The sequence below is a fragment of the Symsagittifera roscoffensis genome, chromosome 3 (assembly GCF_963678635.1).
Source record: "Symsagittifera roscoffensis chromosome 3, txSymRosc1.1, whole genome shotgun sequence".
NCBI lineage: Eukaryota > Metazoa > Xenacoelomorpha > Acoela > Convolutidae > Symsagittifera > Symsagittifera roscoffensis.
In genome coordinates this window covers 31,947,362-31,956,249 of record NC_087064.1, presented here as the reverse complement: position 1 = coordinate 31,956,249, position 8,888 = coordinate 31,947,362, and positions in this window count along the sequence as shown.

Below are 8,888 nucleotides of genomic sequence, written 5' to 3'. Positions count from 1 at the left end.
ACTTAACACAACAATACGGAATCTACTCCATAGAATTCAACTCACCAAACCAGAATCACAGCAAATATGTAATTCAAACAGACGACCTTGATTTAGAATTCTCAAAAGTATTCTCAGAATATATAAAATGCATACAATATCATAACTCACAAAGAGCAAACTCCATATTCACCAATGAAGTTTTGCAATAATATATAGTTATATCTCGATATTAGAAAACGAAATCCCAATCACAAGTGTTTCACCGACAGAAACATCTAAACATATAAGAGTACCGACATGAAATCACACTACTCTCTAGTTTTCTAAATATAATTAAAGAAAATTTCACGAAAGATGAAGTTTCACAACATACAAAACACGACTTACAAAAAATTTTGGCATGGTTCATAATAGATTATTTCACACATAATATTGATTGAATTTCACAAGCAAGAAAAAATTTTAGACCCCAAAACTCAAACGATGATACTGCCATCACAGAACAATCAGACTATGTTTGGGACCCCGAATGGTCTCATCCCGCATTCATAAACTTCCCACAATCAATCTCAAGTCAAGCAATAAGTACAATATCTTATGTAAGAGATTATGTAAGAGTAATACCATTAACCATTGATGCAACACCATTAAACTATAATACATTTTTACCTGATATGCAAAATAATAGTTTAAACTCCACAGTCATACACAATGAAAACCTCAATGGAACTAGAAATCTCACTCAACAAGATATCCAGACACCATCACACTTCATAAATGAAGAAATCGTACACACAACAACTACACAACAAAGTATTTCACCAATACGTCCAAATTTAACAACACCAAGAAATACAAACCCTTCACAAACACAAGTAACCTTACAATCAACCGCTAAACCTTCGGTTGCCCCAAAATATTCACACATGGATTATCAAACATACAGACCCATGACAATACCGTCAAAAACACGTAAAACGTTCACTAGAAACAATTTTGCAGAACATAATTATAATTACACACATCCATCAAAAACAAATTATCTCCCACGAAAAAATTTTAATAATTATACAAGATCTCGAAACTAGGATAACCCAATGGCACAAACTAATTCAGTAAACTTTCAAACAAATTTACATCCTTCACAGGATCGTAGTGAAAACTATCCATTTTTTCAACAAAATAAAAATAAAAAACAAACATCTTATCAAATGGATTACTTATCCTCAGATGATGATTTTTTACAACCAGATATATTTGCACCATATAATCAAGAATATCGTGGACAAGGAGTACAGAAACCACATACAAATCATAGAATTTTTTCTCCACAACCGATAGATACACAAAATCAACAACCAATTCAGCAACAAAACCCAATTATTACACAATATTTTCAACCAATTCAGCAACAAAACCCAATGATCACACACTCGTATCAACCGACACAAATGCAAAATGAAATACCACTCCCATATTATCTTCAACAACACGAAATAACAAGAAATCAACTTTCAAGTTTTTCTCAAATACCAAATGCAGCAGAATCATTACAAATGACAATGAATCCATACCTTATGGGTGGATCATCAATAACATCAAATAAACCTTTAATGGTATTCACAGGAACAGACCCTGAATATTCTGTAGAAGACTATTTAAATGCAGTAACAGCAAATTTGATTTTAAATATAGGACCTGAACCAATTAATACGCCACTACATCAAAACTGGATACATCGACGCACAGCGTTGATACAAACAACTTTAGACGGCGCAGCCCAAAAATGGTTTTCAGTATTGCCTATAGAAATAAAATCAAATTGGAAAAGGTTTACACAAGAATTTTCAAAAATGTTTGACTCCGAAAGAAACAAACAACAACAAAAAGTTTTATGTAATGAATTTCCCAGATTACCAAATGAAACCATCAAGCAATTAGCAGTACCCATCGAAACACTAGTTCGAAAAGCATATTCATTAAATACACACGACTATAAAAACACAAAGATGACAGAAATCTTAATGATGACCTTAACACCGCAATTAAGAAAAATAGCAATAAAAAAGAGAGCATCCCATCCTTCTTCAATTTGAGAACCCGATTTAGATTTTCGAAAACTAGTAGACAAACTAGAACAAGCAGAAATCACAATGAAACTCGAAGAAACAGAAAATCTGAAATTACAATATGTTAACCGAATCGAAACAAATACCACAAGTATCAACAATATACAGGAATCAGATACAGACCTCGTTGAAAAAAATCACTGAAATACTCAATATTTACGAAAAACACCCAAACTTTAAAGGCAAACCATCTTTCAAAAAATGGTGTAATTATTGCCGACGATACGGACATAGTATTTCTGAATGTAGACAAAAACAGCAAGACAATCAAAATACACCTCAAAAATATAAAGAACCAAATAAATCATTCTATCAATACATGAAAAAAGATCAAAATCTACCGAACAAAACTGTGTACAGCAACAACAGTTCAGGAAAACCACTCCCGAACAATACAAATTATACAAGAAATCAATCACCATATAACTCAAGTTATAGAGGAAGATCACCAGAACGAAGAAATACGCAAAATTCATCACAAAATCACTACAATAGACCAAATAGTCAAAATAACTACTCCAGATCAAATTCAAATACAACACGATTTGTTTCTAGATCTAATTCCCAATCAAGAAATAATTACTATCCAAACAATCAATCACGAAATTCATCATACAATAGGAATAGAAACTACTCCAATAATCGGAATAGAAGTTATTCAAACAACCGAAACCAGAATTACCCGAACAATCGATCAAGGAATAACTCATATAATAGATCGAACTATAACAGACCAAACAATAATTACCAAAACAGATCACGAAATAATTCACAAAATCGTCATTCAAGTTATAATAATCGTTATAGAAATTATTCCCAATCACCACACACGAATAATAACCATTATAATAATTCTAATAATCGCCATAGAAGTAGTACACCTAAACATCAAAGGAATATAAATCAAGTACAATCAAATCCAGAAACAACATCAGACCCCCCAGGTATTGACGACACAGTAAATGATATGTTACAACTCAATCAAATAAACTGTGAATCATCAGACTCAGAAAGTGAAACAGAAAACACTATCTCTATCAATATGATAGCAGTCAAAAATGACTATGAACCTATTATATATGAACAACCATTTTCATCACACATATATGAAAATCAATCAGAACTCCTTCACAATTATTATATTGAACCCATCCATTCCACACCGACGACGCAAAAAACTAATGAAATTAACACTACAAATCAACCCAATGAGAATGACAAAACAAAATGCTTGAATACAAATCACATCTATCAAAACATACAAAAAGAACAACCCAAAGAAAAAATTTGGACAATACCATTTCTTTTAGAAAATCCAAGAAGCAAAGAATTTCAACCACCAGATCTTGAAATTGATTTTCTAATTGATTCAGGAGCAGAATCAAATATAATAAACATTCCCACATGGAATGAAATAAAAACCCTACACCCAAAGCTAACACCTCTTGAAACCTCCAGTAAACTAGCAACAGCACAAGGATCAACATTGGTAAACTATGGAAAAATTCAATTATTTCTTCTCCCCACAAGAACAATGGAGCAAAATAAAGTTTTAACTAAACCATTTAAACAAATATTCCATATCACTGATATTAAACACAATATCATTGGAATACCATTTATCTCTAAATATATACCAACAATCAACATATTAAACAGTAAAATACTAATCAAAGATAAATACACAAAAGCAAAAGACACATCCCTAACATTTTTTCAAAGATTAAACAAACAACCACCATTCTTTTCAAAATTTTATCCAATATATAACCAACAAAGAAAACACCTGAAACCACTATCAGGAAACATATATAATTTTTCAATAAAACAAGTTCACCAATATGATAAAAAACAAAACAAACAACAACTTTATATGTCAGATTTTGAATTCAAACCTATCCATAAGTTTTTCAAAATCACAATTTCATCCATAAAATATTTGAAAAACTCGAATTCAGATATTATTTCTCTACATGTATACAACAATACACCCTATCAAGTAACACTACCTTTAGGACTTTTAGGCTATTGCGAAACCAACGCTACAATATCACCAATATACGAAAAAGCATATCGCGTAAATAATATACTCCAATTATTAGATATTTGTCAATCCACAATTCTTAATGAAGAATTATCCATAAACAATATAATAAGTAACGAAAAAAGAAATACGGATTATTTCACAAAAACCCCATATTTCAAACCGACATTCAACATAAATAACTACACAGAGAATCAACAGAAATTTTTAACAATGTTTAATTTCCAACATTCACAAATAACACAAGACGAATTTGAAAATTAGCCAAACAGCTAATTAAATATTCATCAGTCTATGCAACATCCAAATTTGATGTTGGCAAAATCAGCTCATCACTACATCTCCCATTAAAACCAGACGCAGTTTTCAAAAAACAAAGAGCAAGTAAAGTACCAATTCATTTACACGATAAAGTGAATAGATTACTTGATATTTTAGAACAATACAATATAATCTCACCAGTAAATAAAGAAGAACAACCAAAAGGTAACACATTTATCAACCCTGTTATCCTTCTAGCCAAAGGAGAATCATTAAAAATCGTTCTCGACGCTAGATACCTCAACTCACTCATAGATGAATCAAAGTGTAATTGGCCTATTGAACCAATACAAGTTATTTTAACAAAAATAAACGGAAAATACTTTACAACCGCAGATATGAATAGTGCATACAATCAAATGCCATTAGATGAACAATCGCGACGTTTAACACAATTTGTTATTGGAAACCAACAGTATGAATTCAACCGCTTATTCTATGGAATATCCATAGGACCAGCAGCATTTTCAGCTTTTATGAGCAAAATTTTTCGACCACTAATACTCAAGAAAAACGCAATCACCTATTTAGACGATGTTTTTATGCAATCACAGACTAAAGAAGAAATGTTCAATGTTTTAGAACAATATCACCAAATACTTCAGAACGAAAATCTGAAGGCCGCCCCCGATAAATCACACTTCTTTTTGACAAGAGTAAAATTCTTAGGACATAATATAGAAAGAAAAACAATCACCCCATTAAAATCACGCATTGATGCTATTCAAAAACTCCAACCACCAACAAACAAAAAGAAAATCCAAGAATTCCTTGGAATGTTGAATTTTTTAAGTAAATATGTCTATAAAATGCAATTATACCTAAGACCATTTTATAATATACTTAGACAACAAAATAATTTTGAATGGAACACAGAACATCAAGCACGATTTGATGAAATTAAAAAACTTCTAACTGAACAAATTTCAAACACAATTCCAGATTCAAATCAACCATTTTATGCAATGTGCGATGCTTCGAACTTTGGCATCGGCGCAGCGTTATTACAATCACATAATGGTACAAACAAAATGAACCTTATATCAGCAAACTCTCAATTATTCACTCAAGCAGAGCTAAGACTCTCCACCCTAATGAGAGAATGTACAGCCATAATCTATACACTTACAGAATATGAATTTCTGATACTTGGATCAAAACATCCAACAGTTCTATTCACAGATCACAAACCAATCATTTTTCTCTTTACACAAAAATCTAATCCAAATCACCGAGTTTATAGATTTCAACTAATTCTAATGAAATTCCCAAACTTACATATAGTTTGGACAGCAGGAAAAAATCTTGCATTACCAGACACAAAAAATAAAGGATACCAAGAAATAATGTTTTTCGATTGGAAAATACAACTCGAAAAAATTCAACTCACACGAGATTTATCAGACAACACAATGATCTATCAAGGAATTAGATTACCTTGTAAAAACGACCAAGGCTATTGTGACCCTACAACAAGAACACAAGCAACAATTGTTTGGTTCCCCGAAGACACATGTACAACATTTCAAGTAGCAAAAATACACGCTCGTATGATAAAATTTCACGAAAAATATTTTATACAATCAATACCATATGAACAAGTAAATCCATTACGAAAAATAAGTTCTAATTTTAGAAACATTCATAATATAGAAAATAAATTAACACGTTTTCAAATATATCAAGAAACAGAACTTGCATGTAAATACAGAAACCCACTTCACAAAACACAATACTCCGAAATACTAGTTGAATACGAAAAAGGATTCGACATGACCACTGGAAAAACAAAAGTCGACCCATACGCCACAAGTCATCCTCCAAATGAAGGAACATCATACATACCAGTTCATTTTCAAAAAAATACAGGTCAACCTGGTGGACATTTAAAGCCCCAAGACGATCAAAGCACATGTTTACAAGAACTATCACTAATGAATAGTACATATTTCGGTAATATCCACTATGAAATTCACTTAGATATGAAACTAGACTACACGATTAGCCGAATTTTTCAAGAAATGTCACTCTCTGAATTAGAAACACTACACCAACTATGCGAATTAGAAAGAACACAAATATTACAATCACTTGCACTAGCAGTATTAAAAATACCCTACGCAGGATATTTACTATCAGGAAATAGATCAAATTTTTTAGACTATGAAGGAAACATTTTATGGTTTTATACTTGTACCAAAAAAGTATCACCACTATACGTTTTTGAAGACAAACGATGCTATAAAAGAATCCCTATCTTTTATAAGAACAAAGTACATTTCGTTGACACACTTTCAAGAAGAACCTATTTCTGGGATACCGCAGTCCCATGTGGATCAGAAAATAGCCACAATGTAGTACAACTAAACCCTGATGAAGATAAATATTACCTTCTCACCCCATATCCCACATTAATGCAATCACTCAAAAAAATTTCACCAGAAAGCATTCGCGCTATCGCTCGAAACCCAAATATAGACTTACAATCAATAGGAATATACTCAAAATCAGATATTCAACATCACATTAGAACACAACAATTCCAAGAATTAATAACACAAATGGACACAATACAAAGACAATCAATTGACCAAAACTTACGCAAACTTGCCGAAACCGCAGGATTTGCAGACATCTATACGCAAGACTATAGCGGATATTTTAAAGACATTAAAGATTATATATATCTAAACGGTGAAAAATACCGTCCCCAAGATATCACTTATCAATATTTTTAGCTTTGTTACACTCAAGAATGAAATTCTTGATTTTCTAGGATGGCCCTACTACATCTTAGAAAAACTGACTATTTTATACGCAATGTTTAACTTTATTGGATTTCTTTTTTCACTCTTAAAAGGAATCTATAACACATGTGCTATACACACACAAGTCAATAGACAAGCAAGTGTAGCACGCATACTATTTGCAGGATTTTTTGGAATTTTTTCTACATCAATAAACAAAATTCTTTTAGATGCACAAATAAAAGAATACAACACAAAAATAGCAACAAGACAGAACACATACGACGAAGAACATAACAATGTAGACACAACGCCAACAGCACCACAGTTACCACCCCTACCACATAACCATCCATTATCCCTAGTCCCACGTAATTTTCGAAACTTAGCAATAACACATAATCCAAATTTTAGACCAACCATATCACAAAGTCCCATCCAACATATAATGACACGCCACTCACAAGATGAAAATACTTATGAACAAATTATAGAACAACCCCATACCACCGCTTTTCAGTCTCAAAATAATAATTTTTTTAGCCCACGATGAGCCGACAACTTGGATCCCTACACCGTTCAAATTCCCACCGAACCAACCTCACTACTCCAATTACAATAATACCACTTTTTGCTTTCCCGCCACCCGATTTCCCAACCAGTAATGTAACATCAGGCATGAATTCCGATACTAATTCACACATCTCAGTTTTATATTGCACATCACAACTCAATAACCCAAATATTGAAACCCCCGATGAATTTGCCGACTCTGAACCATCTCCATTCAATAATTTTCACACCAACCCCTCAATTTTTTCCCACCCCCCTTTTCAACCAATGCTACCAAATAACCCCGTCCCCACCAATTCTACACCCTCTTATGCTTCCCAAGTCACTCCAACCTATTCTTCACATCATTCAGACCGATCATCCAATTCTCCAGATACCCCCCAAATCTCCCCAGAACTAGATAATTTTATTACATTACAACAACAACCCTACCACCTTGATACCCCCATCATAAACCAAATTTCATCCACAATAGATTCATCCAACCCTCCTACCCCTACACCCTCTTCAATTTATACCGAATCATTAGCACCATCATCCACATCTACTGAATCTTCACTCAGCACTAATAGAGCTTACCGCACTTTTAAAAGAAAGTTCCCCAACCATCCTTTCCCAGCAAAACCAGGAACAGCCCGTGAATATATAAATCACCCAAATCACACAAATACAAAAGAATTTTTAGCTATCACCTTACCCTCATTTCCACAATACACCTTAAACACCCCTCACGACACTAACGAAACACGTAACTTTGCAGACGAACACGTTTTAATGCCTACCCTTCCTTGGACCTCATATTATCATTTTACTAATCCCCTTTGCTTACCTTTATCTAACACTCACATCGATATAGAACGAAATAAGGACATGCTATATCGACTCACTACACCACTAACACCTAGACAATTTACTTACATCGGATATAAAAAATCACTAAAAACATACACTGCACCCCGAGCTAACGAATATACGCTAGAATATTACGATCATAACATCATCAGAACTAACCAAGATCAATTCTTAGACGACGATCGCTTCGCTAACCCACAAATCACAGAAAAATTTTTCATTAAAACACCATATGTATTT